This window comes from Castor canadensis, chromosome 9 (genome assembly GCF_047511655.1).
Source record: "Castor canadensis chromosome 9, mCasCan1.hap1v2, whole genome shotgun sequence".
In the NCBI taxonomy this organism is placed as follows: Eukaryota; Metazoa; Chordata; class Mammalia; order Rodentia; family Castoridae; genus Castor; species Castor canadensis.
The window spans coordinates 11152193-11165815 of NC_133394.1; the positions used below are offsets into that span (position 1 = coordinate 11152193).

The following is a 13623-nucleotide window of genomic DNA, read 5'->3' on the forward strand; positions in this document are numbered from 1 at the left end:
GGAAGGACAGATTTATTTTGGATCATAGTTTCATGGTTAGCCTGCTGCATTGTTTCTGGGTCTGTGGTAAGGTAGAACACATGGTAGAAGGGTGTGTGGATCACAGTGGCGTACCTCATGGAAGCCAGGAAGGAGAGTGCTTTAAAGGAAGGGGTTGGGGAGAAGGTATATCATCCTAGGGCATGGACCCCAACTCACCTCCCCCAACTAGGCCCATCCTTCCCAAACTCCACCTCCTCCCTGTAGTCTATGCATATTTTGGATTCTTCAATGGATTAATCCATTTATAAAGGCATGATCCAATCACTTTCCTAAAAACTCTTTCTCTGAACACTGCTTTCATCAGGGACCAAGCTTTAGAGGACACTTTATATCCAAACCATAACAAAGAATTTTCAATTTTCCTTGTACCTGCTCCATGTTTGTTAAAGAATCTTCTTTTCAGTAATTTGGTCATTTAATAGTGCTGTTTTAGTTATATAGCTATTTCCCTGGTACAAGAAGCAAGTTGAGTCATTGGATCAAGTATGAGGTCCTGAGTTTAAACCCTAGTACCACCAAGAAAAAAAAGCAAGTTATCCACTTCTATCCCCTATATCCTTCAGTACCCTTTACCCCTGCTGAAAAATGTAACCCCCAAAAGAAGTCTGACACATTAGACCACAAAAATGTAGTCATGTTGGGTAGAGGAACACCCAGCAGATGGGATCAAAATCTCAGTGTCACAAATGTGTGATCCTGCAGAGGGTGAAGCAGTGTTTGATGATGTCTGTAAAGCCCATTTTCTTTGCACTAATTGAGGGGCATGAGAGAAGTAATGTAAAGCAGAGAAAAATGAGAAGCAAAACTTACAAGGACCAAGCATGTTGGTACATGATTGTAATCCCAGATGCCTGGGAGACATAGATAGGGAGACCACAGTTCAACTCTAGTTCAAAAAAGTTAGCAAGACTATTTCAGAAAACAAGTCAGGCATGGTGGCCTGTGCCTCGAATCCGAGCTACTCAGGAGGGAAGCATAGGTGAATTGTGGATCAAGGCTGGCCCAAGATAAAAAGTCCAAGACCCTATCTGAAAAATAACTAAAACAAAAGAGGTTGGGAACATGGCTGAAGTGGTGGAGTACTTGCCTAACAAACATGAAGCCTTGAGTTCAAATGCCAGTTCCACCAAAAAAAAAAAAGAAAAATTAGAAAAAAAGATAAGAATGGCATTTTTATAGTAATAGTTTGATAACTGCTACTTAAACAAAAATATTTAAGAAGGCCAATGAAGGAGGAAATAAAGTACCAAAACTAAGTCTTCTGTGATGGGGAAAGATGCTGTATTAGTTCGCTCTCTTCCAGGTAACTGCACCAGCCCTGGTGGAGGAGAAAACAGTAGTGTGTGAAAGGGTGGATGTGTTCTACTGTCCAGTCCAGGGAGCTAAAGACCAGCAACCCCACCGATCACTAGAACTCAGCAGTTCAAACACTGCCAACCACCAGCCTTATGAACAGAGACAGAATGGTGCATAGCCGTTTCGGAACTACCACTGCTTGCTGTGTCAATTGAGAAGTTTAGTTTACTCATCAGGAAGAAGCCCAGCAGGTTACGCTTTAGAAACAAGCCTTGTGGGACTATTACAGCAGATGTGTTGCCACTCTGTGGCTTCAGAGATCTGATGCTCAGTGTAAACCGCTTTGTACCTTTCATAAAAAGCCAAGTGTCTGGATTGGGAGATGCCAGAGGTCTCATCAGCAGGAGTAATTAAGGGTTAGAGGAAGAGCAGCCAGCATTAGCAAAATTGATGAGAGCCAGGAGAGCTGCAGAGGGATTAGATGGTGTAAAGTGCGTCTGTGCTTAACAGAAGAGCAGCTCTGCCTTCCGTGGTGTTGCTGAACCGTGTTATTCCTGAGGACTGTGGTAATCGCTCTTCTTTATTTCTGTCAGGGATTAGTGAGGAGCAGTAGAAATGTTTGAATCCAGTTATTTGCCAGCAGCATGTGATATATCATTAAGCTGTCGTTCCCACTGATAGGTTATTAACAGTAGGTAATAGATGTGTGTCATTACAGATTGCCACATGGCATTTCCTGCTGCATCAAATCAGGTACATCTTCACATAGATACTGGCGTCATTATGGCTGTGATAAGCATGGTGTACGTTTTAATAGTTAAACAGTTATTTCTAGTGACAGAACTGGAAAATTGTTTAGTAAGGATTGACTGATTTTTATGAGGAAGAATAATTTTATGTGAGTCTTTTAATATAAATATCAGAAGAATTCAAAAGAAGAACATTCCTTTTAAATGCATACCTAGGAACCTCTTGTGATTTTTAAATTTAGGGGGAGGGGCTCATTTAACTGTGAGTGCTTGTAATGGCAAAAGCCACGCAATCAAATAAAATTATGATATGTATGTATAACTCTTTCTATTACATGAAGATACTATGTAGAAGAAATAGTAAGTCCAAACTAGCTACTGCTAAATTCAAACCTCAGCTAGTTTTTTTGTTGCTGAAAGTTACAAGCAAAGAAGGTATGACTTGGTCTAGGGAATGAAAGGAAAATATTTCTTTATTCTTGAAGTTCTAAAGCTGTAAGGTGTGTTCCCTTCTTTCTCTGCCATTTTATTCTGTATTATTCCTCTATCATTCATCTCCAGTTCTTTCTCTTCTTTAATCATAGTTTGTATGTTCTTCAAAACTTAGCTCAAATTTACCATCTCTAGGGATGAGTATGGTGATGTTCACCTGTAATACCAGATAGGAGGTAGGCATTAGGAGTATAGTGGTTTGAGGCCAGCCCAGGCAAAAAGTTAGCAAGACTCTTCTCAATAAACCAGCCAGGAGTGGTGGTAGTGGTTCATGTCTATAATCCCTGATACACAGGAGGAATAGGTAGGGGAACCATGACCTGAGGCAAGCCCCAGGGAAAAGTGAGACCCTACTTGAGAAATAAACTAAAGCAAAAAGGGCTGGGGATGAGGCTCACATGGTAGAGTAGTTGCCTAACAAGTGCAAGGCCCTGAGTTAAACCCCCAGCACCACACACATACACACACACAAAATTACCAGCTCTTAACACCTCACCTTGACTGCCCCATTCTTATCTGTTCCTTCACTTCTGCAGCACTAGGCTTTGCCCTTGTCATGGCAAAGTTTGACAGACCTTTTCTTTGTAAGAATTTTAAAATCCTATCAATGAGTATGTCTGCCCAACGAGACTGATACAATCCAAGATATAAAAAAATTTGTTCTTCGTCATGGACATGATAACAGCTCTCTCCAGAATGTCAATCATTGATGTCTCAAACACGTCTAGTTCACCTGACATTTTTCTTATAGCAAGAATTTCCTGAAGAAGGAATTAGTGTGAGTTTATTCATTGCAATCTGACATTCCATAACACTAAACTGTACTGAAAAGATGGTAATGACCAACTTTTCTCTTGCCAGTTCAGTGGGAGGATTCCCCAGCTTGATTGTGACGGCTGGGATGACTGGCTTATGGGGAAGTGTTCTGTTCACAAGGGGGATAATTGTTAGTAAACAGCTAATAGTTTTCAGTGCTGCCTGTGTGGGCAGGCGATCTGCATGAATGAACTCCTTAAACTTCACTATCACCCTGTGAGCTAGAAATGATTTTCCCCATTCTACAGATGAAGAAAACTGAGGCCCTGAGAGACTAATTGACTTGCTCTAAATCTTATTGCTAATAAGTGCTTAGGTTAGACTTCAAACCTGGATATGTCTGAAGCCAAATTCTGTACTGCACCTGGATCAGTGCTGTCTAAGGGAGAGACCATTCTACAGTGATGAAAATTAATCCTGCTGTGGCATTTAACAGAGGAAGTGGTGTTCTAGTTTCATTTTATTTTATTAATTTACTGTTAAATTGAATTAATCACACACAGGGTTAAAGGCTACTGTATTTGAGAGCACAGCTCTGGATTCTTTTAAGATTAACCCCCCCAAAAAAAGGATTTGAAGAACATGTTCTTCTTTTGCCTTTTCTAGATTTTCCCCAACCTTCCCAAAAAGGCTGCTTAGATGTTGCTCTATTGGAAGCAAATAAAATTTAATTGGAAAAAAAGAAATATTTTTGCCATATTTGGATGAGACACTGTGCCAGGCTTTGTTCATGCCACATGAAAAAGCTATGGTTGATGTGTTGAAGGAGTTCATAGCCTAAGGAACTTGATAGACGGTATCATAGCTTTTTCATAGTCTTTTCAGATGTAATTAGACAAAGTATTTACATCTCTGCAATTTACTGCTTTGCAGTGTTTTGCTATTAGTTTTTAATACTTAATTTGTGAACAGATAAATAGGTATAAATTTCCATGCCTTAAACTTCAAAAGGTACAAAGGGTTTTCTTGGTACCTCCTGTGGATGCAACAGATACCGTCATTTTCCAGTGTATGCCTTTAAAAATACTTTGTGCATCACGCCTGTAATCCTAGCTACACAGGAGGCAGTGATCAGAAGGACTGCAGTTCAAAGCTAGCCAGAGCTAATAGTTCATGAGACACTATTTCGAAAAAAACCCATCACTAAAAAGAATTGGTAGAGTAGCTCAAGGCCCTGAGTTTAACCCCCAGTACCACAGAAAAGAAACGTTAGTACATAAATACTTAATCCTTTCTGTTTTATAAAGCAAATACACACTTTTGAGGAACCTTGTTCTTTTCACTTAAAAATATACCTTGGTATATTTAAAGATTTTCTTATTCTTTTACAAGGATGCATAATATTTCATTGTATAGATTTTTCATAATGTTTAAACAATCTCCAATAATGGACATTTAGGTTGTTTGTATTGTTTTGCTACTACAGGAAATGTTGATATGAGTAACTTCAACAATTAGATTGTAAAATCACCTAGAGTGGACTACATTCATATTTTCCAGGGCATATTACCAAGAACACAAGGCTCATGAAATGTTCAATAAAATAAAGGGTTTTATGACTGAATAACTGTGTAACTCTGATTATTTGTTGCAAGTTCCAAGTGCAGGTGATCAAGTTCAAAGACGTTTACAGTAACCTGTAGGTTGGGTGTTCTGGGAAGCAGATGGTGGGATAGAGAAGTACCGCTCAGGAAGCTAATGGGTTATCTTCTCTGGAACAACTCCTGACAGACCTGAGGACAGATGGAAGCAAGGTGGGCAGACAGCGAAGTTGATTTGTGATGCAGTTGCAGCTGAGGCTCTGCCCCTTCAGAGATGCTCCAACACCAGGAAAGGCGCCATGACCTGCTGCTTCCACTGACAGGATTCTTGGAGAAGAACTCAGCTCTCAACTGCCAGCTGGAGCAATGAGTACAGAATTTTCATTGCAACTCTGAGTGGCATCTTCAGACCCTTTAAGGAAATGCTTATCAGTCTCTCCATGGCCTTGCTGTCCGGAGAAAGTCACTGGGTCTTGTCGGGACCCAGTTTCTTGCGCTATGATACATGGATGCTGACCAGAAAGTTCATTTCTGCACTTAAGAATTACATTCTAGGGTCGGAGATAAGCTTTTCTGAGCACAGGCTTTGTCAAATAGAGGCCAGTGGTGTGTGTGCCTTAGGCTTTTATTGACCACTGGTGTACATTAGGAAGAAAGGGCATCCTTCAAGTGGTTTAAGCATATGCCACTTCACTTGGGGCAGACTTTTGGGCAGAATGGTACAAGAGATGAGTTAGAAAGTTTTTAAAGATATATATATTTAGATTGCCTCTTGTTCTGTTTGCTGAAGTAGCTATCCTGCTACCATCATAGGAACATTAGCCCAGGCTGGGCATAACTGAGAAATTAGACTGGCATGGGAAATGCAAGGGAGGAGTCACCCAGCTTTCATACTCTCTCTGAGGAGCTCTTACTCACTCTCCCCTGTGAAGCTTGGGAGGCACTTGCTGATTTTGTTCTCTTGCCCGCAGAATTCACCAGTCATGGTAGCTATAATGGAAGCTTGTTCCCTGGCAGGAGGGGAAAGGACCTAAGGAATGGGCTTACTAGAGTAGATGAAGTTCATAGAAAAGCATGGAAAAAAATATCCAAGAAAAACCTGAAAGAAAAATAAAAGGTTCTTTTGATTTAATGAAGTGGGAAATCAAAATTAAGGGATTGGCCATTACACAAACATGAGCAGAGGAGAAATCACGGGAAAAAGAAAACAGAAGACTGACATCTCTGTGTCTAAGATCAACTTTCATATTGAACCAGATCTTTCTCAAAGCCATTAATCTTTTCCTTCAGCACAAACCTCCATAAAGATTCTTGTTAATCTTTTGAGTGTACAATAGCAATGGATTAAATAAGAGAAAATTAAGAGGGAATTTGAAAGGCAATAGACTAGGAATGATATTGTCAGAGTGGGAGAGAACAATAAAATGTGAATTTGCTTTAAATAGACATAAAATTTGTTAACCTTTCTGAACAATCATTAATTCTTCCCTTTAACCCATGATAAATGGTATCTAAAACCTATGTCTGCTAGCTATGAAGTACTTTGGAACTCTGGTCTTATTTGGAGTTTTACCCCTTTGAGAAAGTCTCAAGCAGATCCTGTAGCAACGCCACTCATTTTCTGTCTGCTCTCTGCATTCAGTGGGCTCCACATTTGTGGATTCAACTTACTGTGAACTTCCTGTGTGGCTAGGCCTACTATGATTGTGTACTTGTCATGTTTCCTGAACAATGTAGTACAACTGTTTACACAGTGTTTACACTGTATTAGGTATTGGGAGACATCTAGAGATTATTTTAAAAGCCATTTTGTCAGTGTGTATTAGTGGAACAGGGGTTCCATTGTGAAACTTCCATATATGGTTATAATCTACTGAGATTAAATTCATGTGCTCCATCATTCTCCCTCATCCCCCTTCTTAAAACTATTTCAACAGGCTTTATTGTTATATTTTCACACAAGTATAAAAAGTACATTGACCGCATTTACCCTTCGTCAGTCTCTTCATTCACCCTCTCTGTCCCACTTGTACCTACTCTGGAACAGGACATGTTTTACCTTCCTGTCCTTCATTGCTTTTTATCTGTGTATTTATTTTATTTTATTTTATTTTTTTTTATTCATATGTGCATACAATGTTTGGTCATTTCTCCCCCCTTTCCCCACCCCATCCCTTACCCCCCACCCCCTTCTAACCCCCCCACCCCCTCACTACCCAGCAGAAACTATTCTGCCCTTATCTCTAATTTTGTTGTAGAGAGAGTATAAGCAATAATAGGAAGGAACAAGGGGTTTTGCTGGTTGAGATAAGGATAGCCAAATGGAGTTGACTCACATTAATTTCCTGTGTGCGTGTGTTACCTTCTAGGTTAATTCTTTTTGATCTCACCTTTTCTCTAGTTCCTGGTCCCCTTCTCCTATTGGCCTCAGTTGCTTTTAAGGTATCTGCTTTACTTTCTCTGCATTGAGGGCAACAAATGCTAGCTAATTTTTTAGGTGTCTTACCTATCCTCACCCCTCCCTTGTGTGCTCTCGCTTTTATCATGTGCTCAAAGTCCAATCCCCTTGTTGTGTTTGCCCTTGATCTAATGTCAACATATGAGGGAGAACATACGATTTTTGATCTTTTGGGCCAGGCTAACCTCACTCAGAATGATGTTCTCCAATTCCATCCATTTACCAGCAAATAATAACATTTTGTTCTTCTTCATGGCTGCATAAAATTCCATTGTGTATAAATACCACATTTTCTTAATCCATTTGTCAGTAGTGGGGCACCCCTGCATTCTTGGGATGAAGGCTACTTGGTTGTGGTGAATAATCTTTTTGAAGTGTTGTTGAATTCGGTTTGCCATTATTTTATTGAGGATTTTTGCATCAATGTTCATTAAGGAGATTGGCCTATAGTTCTCCTTTTTGGAGGTGTCTTTGTCTGGTTTTGGGATAAGTGTAATACTGGCTTCACAAAATGTGTTAGGCAGTTTTCCTTCCCTTTCTGTTTCATGGAACAGTTTAAGGAGGGTTGGTATCAGTTGTTCTTTAAAGGTCTGATAGAATTCAGCAGAGAATCCATCAGGTCCTGGACTTTTCTTTTTGGGGAGACTCTTGATTGCTGCTTCAATTTCATTTTGTGTTATAGATCTATTCAGGTGATTAATATCCTCTTGGTTCAGTTTTGGGTGATCATATGTATCTAGAAATCTGTCCATTTCTTTAAGATTTTCAAATGTACTTGAATATAGGTTCTCAAAGTAGTCTCTGATGATTTCCTGGACTTCCATGGTGTTTGTTGTTATCTCCCCTTTTGCATTCCTGATTCTACTAATTTGGGTTTTTTCTCTCCTCATTTTAGTCAGGTTTGCCAGGGGTCTGTTGATCTTGTTTATTTTTTCAGAGAACCAACTTTTTGTTTCATTAATGCTTTGTATGGTTTTTTTTGTTTCTATTTCATTGATTTCAGCTCTTATTTTTATTATTTCTCTCCTTCTATTTGTTTTGGGATTTGCTTGTTCTTGTTTTTCTAAGAGTTTGAGATGTATCATTAGGTCATTGATTTGGGATCTTTCAGTCTTTTTAATATATGCACTCATGGCTATAAACTTTCCTCTCAGGACTGCCTTTGCTGTGTCCAATAGGTTCTGGTAGGTTGTGTTTTCATTTTCATTGACTTCCAGGAACTTTTTAATTTCCTTTTTTATTTCATCAATGACCCATTGTTCATTATGTAATGAGTTATTCAGTTTCCAGCTGTGTGCATGTTTTTTGTCTTTACTTTTGTTGTTGAATTCTAGTTTTATTGCATTGTGATCAGATAGTATGCATGGTATAATTTCTATTTTCTTGTATTTGCTGAGGCTTGCTTTGTGCACTAGGATACGATCTATTTTGGAGAAGATTCCATGGGCTGCTGAGAAGAATGTATATTGTATAGAAGTTGGATGAAATGTTCTGTAGACATCAAGTAGGTCCATTTGATCTATTGTATATTTTAGATCTTGGATTTGTTTATTGATTTTTTGTTTGGATGACCTATCTATTGATGATAATGGGGTGTTAAAGTCTCCCACAACCACTGTGTTGGCATTAATATATGCTTTTAGGTTTTTCAGGGTATGTTTGATGAAATTGGGTGCTTTGACATTGGGTGCATATAGGTTGATAATTATTATTTCCTTTTGCTCTATTTCCCCTTTTATTAGCATGGAATGTCCTTCTTTATCTTGTTTGATCAATGTAGGTTTGAAGTCTACTTTGTCAGAGATAAATATTTCTACTCCTGCCTGTTTTCAGAGGTCATTGGCTTGGTAAATCTTCTTCCAGGCTTTTATCCTAAACCTATGCTTATTTCTGTTAGTCAGATGGTTCTCCTGTAAGCAACAAATTGTTGGATCTTCCTTTTTAATCCATTTCATCAAACAGTGCCTTTTGATGGGTGAATTAAGTCCATTAACATTAAGTGTTAGTATTGATAGGAATGTGGTGATTCCTGTCATTTAGTTGTCTTAGTTGTTTGAAGGTTTGATTGTGTGTACCTAAGTTGAGATTACTCTCTACTGTCTTGCTTTTTCTTTTCCTGTGGTTTGGTGCTGCCTGTCCTTTCATGGTTATGTTGGGTGACACTTTCTGTGTGCAGAATCCCTTGAAGAATCTTTTGTAGTGGTGGCTTTGTGGTCACATATTGTTTTAGTTTCTGCTTATCATGGAAGACTTTTATTGCTCCATCTATTTTGAATGATAGTTTTGCTGGGTAGAGTATCTTGGGGTTGAAGTTATTTTCATTCAGTGCCCGGAAGATCTGACCCCACGCTCTTCTTGCTTTTAATGTTTCTGTTGAGAAGTCTGCTGTGATTTTAATGGGTTTACCTTTGTATGTTATTTGTTTTTTCTCTCTTACAGCCTTCAATATTCTTTCCCTAGTTTCTGAACTTGTTGTTTTAATGATGATATGCCGTGGGGTAGTTCTATTTTGATCTGGTCTGTTTGGTGTTCTGGAGGCCTCTTGCATCTGTAGGGGAATATCTTTCTCTAGATTTGGGAAATTTTCTGTTATTATTTTGTTGAATATATTGCGCATTCCCTTTTCTTGCACCTCTTCTCCTTCTTCAAAGCCCATGATTCTCAGGTTTGGTCTTTTGATGGAGTCAATAAGTTCTTGCATTTTCTTTTCACAGATCTTGAGTTGTTTAACTAATAGTTCTTTGGTTTTTCCTTTAATTACCATTTCATCTTTGAGTTCTGAGATTCTGTCTTCTGTTTGTTCTATTCTACTGGATTGGCCTTCCATTTTGTTTTGCAATTCTGTTTCATTCTTTTCTCTGAGGTTTTCCATATCCTGGGTCATTTCCTCTTTATTGTTGTCTTCTTTTGTTCTGAGTTCATTTATCTCTTTATTGATAGTGTTCTTTGTTTCACTTTGGTGTTTATACAGTGCTTCTGTGGTTTCTTTTATTTTTCTTGTGCTTTTTCAAATTGTCTATTTTTGTTGTCTTGGAATTTCTTGAATGTCTCCTGTACATTTTGGTTGACCCTATCCAGTATCATCTCTATAAAATTCTCATTGAGTACCTGTAGTATGTCTTCTTTTAAATTATTCTTGTGGGCTTCATTGGGTCCTTTGGCATAGTTTATCTTCATTTTGTTGGAGTCTGGATCTGAGTATCTGTTTTCTTCATTCCCCTCTGGTTCCTGTACTAATTTTTTGCTGTGGGGAAACTGGTTTCCCTGTTTTTTCTGTCTTCCCGTCATTGCCCTTGGTGTTGTTACTGTCCCTGTACTGTGTGCAATTAAGTATTTTCTAGCTTGTAATAATAATAATGGTGATATTTAGAATGCAAGGGTGAGAGGAGATGGAAAGCAAAGAAGTTAAAGAAAAAAGAAAAAAACAAATAAACAAGTAAAAAACCAAAACAAAGAACAAAAAAGTTTCAAACAGGGAGAGATAGCGTACTAATCAACAGTAAGCTGAACAGGCATTAGAGAGACAGAGGATTGAAAATAAAAAATAAAAAAATAAAGATAAAAATAAAAAATAAATAAATGAGAAAAAAAATATATGAAAAAAAATCTCCAAGTTCAAATGCAATAAAGTGGGCTGGGATGTAGCTCGGTGGTACAGCGCTTGCCTAGCATGCGTGAGGCCCTGGGTTTGATCCTAGCACCAAAAAAAGAAAAGACACCAAAAAAAAAAAACCTCTCCCCAAATGCAATAAAGTTTCAGTCTTAATAATTTTAGTGTTTGTCCTTCAGCCTTCAATCCTCAAGATGGTGTCTCAGAAGTAGTTTTGTTGTTGTTTCATCAAAGGGGAAAAAAACTAAAAAAAACAAAACAAAACAGCACAAAACCAAATAAGACCCCACAAAGTGTCCCAAGTTCAAATGCAGTACAGTTTCAGTAAGTTTTTCAGCATGCAGGTGTAATTCAGTTGTTCTCTCATCAAAGGTAGGGAGAGAAAAAAAAAGTCTGGGGACAGTTCTGAGAATGGCTATCTGCAGCTGTGGCTTGCCTGCCCGCTGCTGTCAGCCTGCTGTTGCTGGAGGCTTTATTTATTCAGATCTCTGGGGTGAGCTTAGCACTCACCTGGCCCTGCAGGCTTTGTTTACTCAGAGTTCTCCTGTGCGTGAGCCACTGCTACAAGCTTTCCCCTTTCCAAGCACACTGGGGGAGGTGACACTGCACCCGCTTTCCCGGGCCAGTGTGTTTATTTACAGTTCACGTGGGAAGTGGGTCTTCCCCCCTCTTCTGTGGAGTTTTCCTCCCTCTGCCCCTCTCACAAGCTGTCCCGCTCCTGGTTGCTGGGCATGTGCCACCGCTCCTGCCTACTCCAGCTGCCTTATTTGTGAGGGATTTCCCCTCCCCCTTCTTTGGTGCTCAGGGTGCCCCACCCTCTTTGCTATGTGTCCTTTTTGTTGTTATTGCTTATTATTCAGTTTCTCTTTTTCCCGTGAGTGGGGGTCGGTCTGTCCAGGGTGCTATGCTGATCTGGCATAAATGGGAGAAATGGGAGAAAGAGGTTGTGGCCTACTTTGCATGACTTCCTGGCTGCCCCTTCTGATTCTAACTCTGTAAGGAGTCTAAGAGGGTATTATAGCCCTTAAAAGGCCAGGTGAGTCCTGGCTGGACGAGGCCATCCTCCGGAGGCGATTATTTCTCTTCCATTAAAGCCTCTTTAATACTCTAGTCCCCGAAGAATTAATTGCCTCACCCATTATATCACGTGGGCTTTCTTCATTCTCCTTTAAAAACAACCAGAGAGCATTATCTACTTGATTCCATGGTTTTCTCTTCTAGTTGTGGTAACTTTCTGAGACTTTGAAACCAGTTATTAAGTCATCTGGCTGAGTATATATTGTTAAATAAATAGCTCAGAAAATTTCCAGCATACTGGCGTACATACAAACTAGAAAAACTTGGAATTACGATTGTATTAAACTTTTACTACCTTGGTAGTGGTCAGAACGAGATTATCGAAGATACTACTATTACTGTTAATATAAATATTGTTTATGTCATGGGTCACCCTGAAATTTGGCTGAAGTGTTTTTAAATTTATTTTATAAAATAAAAGTCATACTACTTTACATTTTAAATGGTATATATTGGACTGCCTTGTTGAAAAATTAGAGATGTGTAATTAAGCTTTTCTAATGGTGTAATCTGTTGGCGTAATTAAACCCCTTAAAATCAGATACACTTTGAAATGCAATGTTATCTGTAGTACTGCATATTACTGCTAATTATCTGAACGGAGACTTTGTCACTTCACTCTGAGCAGAGATGTTTGCTATTCTTCATCACCTTTCTTAGACATAGTACCATCAAATTCACTTACACATCTGACATCACATTTCCTTTGTACTATTTGTGCAAAAATAAGGAACATTTTACTAGAGCCCTGTATGAAGCAATATAAATTATAGTTAACATGGATGTGGGTTAAGTTATGGAGAACTCTGAAGATTTTAGGGAAGATTTCACACACAAAAGTCAGTGTGGGCTTTTGGAGCTTCTCCATGTCAGTCTTCTGGTCTTTTACAGCATGACTATGTGCACAGTTAATGGTTAATCTGAGAAACAGAGGATTAGTCAGTACCTAATTTTTGATTTCTTTATCACTACCTTTGACTTCTACAGAATCCATTCCAACGCATGGTCATTTGGCTGTTTGAGGCAGTGTCTCGTCATGGTCGATGCTGGTGATGTCTCACAGAGCACGGAAGCCCATGTCAGCAGATAGCCAGCCTACAGGAGGTCATGTAAGAAAGTTGTTAAAATTGCAGAAACAATATAGACACATTAATGTAATAATATAGTTAATGATAAGTAATATATGAATGTAACAGGTGAAGTTACATTCAGAGTTTTAAGAAAATCTTGGTTGTAAAAGAAAATGCCATCATACAGAGTTTAAAGCATTTTAAACAGAGAATATTGCATATAACAGAGTCAGTTTTTTTTTCTGGAAAGAGTCACATAAGAAGTATTTTAGGCTTCTCTATTTTCCTATGGTCTTGGGGATCAAACCCAGAACTTTGCACATGCTAGACAAGCATTTTATCAGTCCTATGTTCTAAGCTTTCTAGTCTACACAACCTTTCTTCTCTGTCCCTACTAGTCACCTCTGTCCTATTGCAGCCATGGGCATAGATGGGTGTGGCTCGACTCAAAAGAGCCTTACTTATAAGAACA

General features: G+C 38.8%; 1 protein-coding gene across 3 annotated transcripts in view; it reads left to right on the forward strand.

The window, feature by feature from the left end:
• Il15 (interleukin 15) overlaps positions 1 to 13623 on the forward strand; it is a 66701-nt gene that overhangs the window by 14862 nt on the left and 38216 nt on the right. For 2 of the 3 annotated variants that reach the window (XM_020186893.2, XM_020186894.2), the window contains one exon: positions 13069 to 13190. The exons of the other annotated variant lie outside the window; for it this stretch is intronic. The gene's annotated coding sequence lies outside the window, so the exon portion shown is untranslated. The remainder of the gene's footprint in view (positions 1 to 13068; positions 13191 to 13623) is intronic. 3 annotated transcript variants of the gene reach the window in all.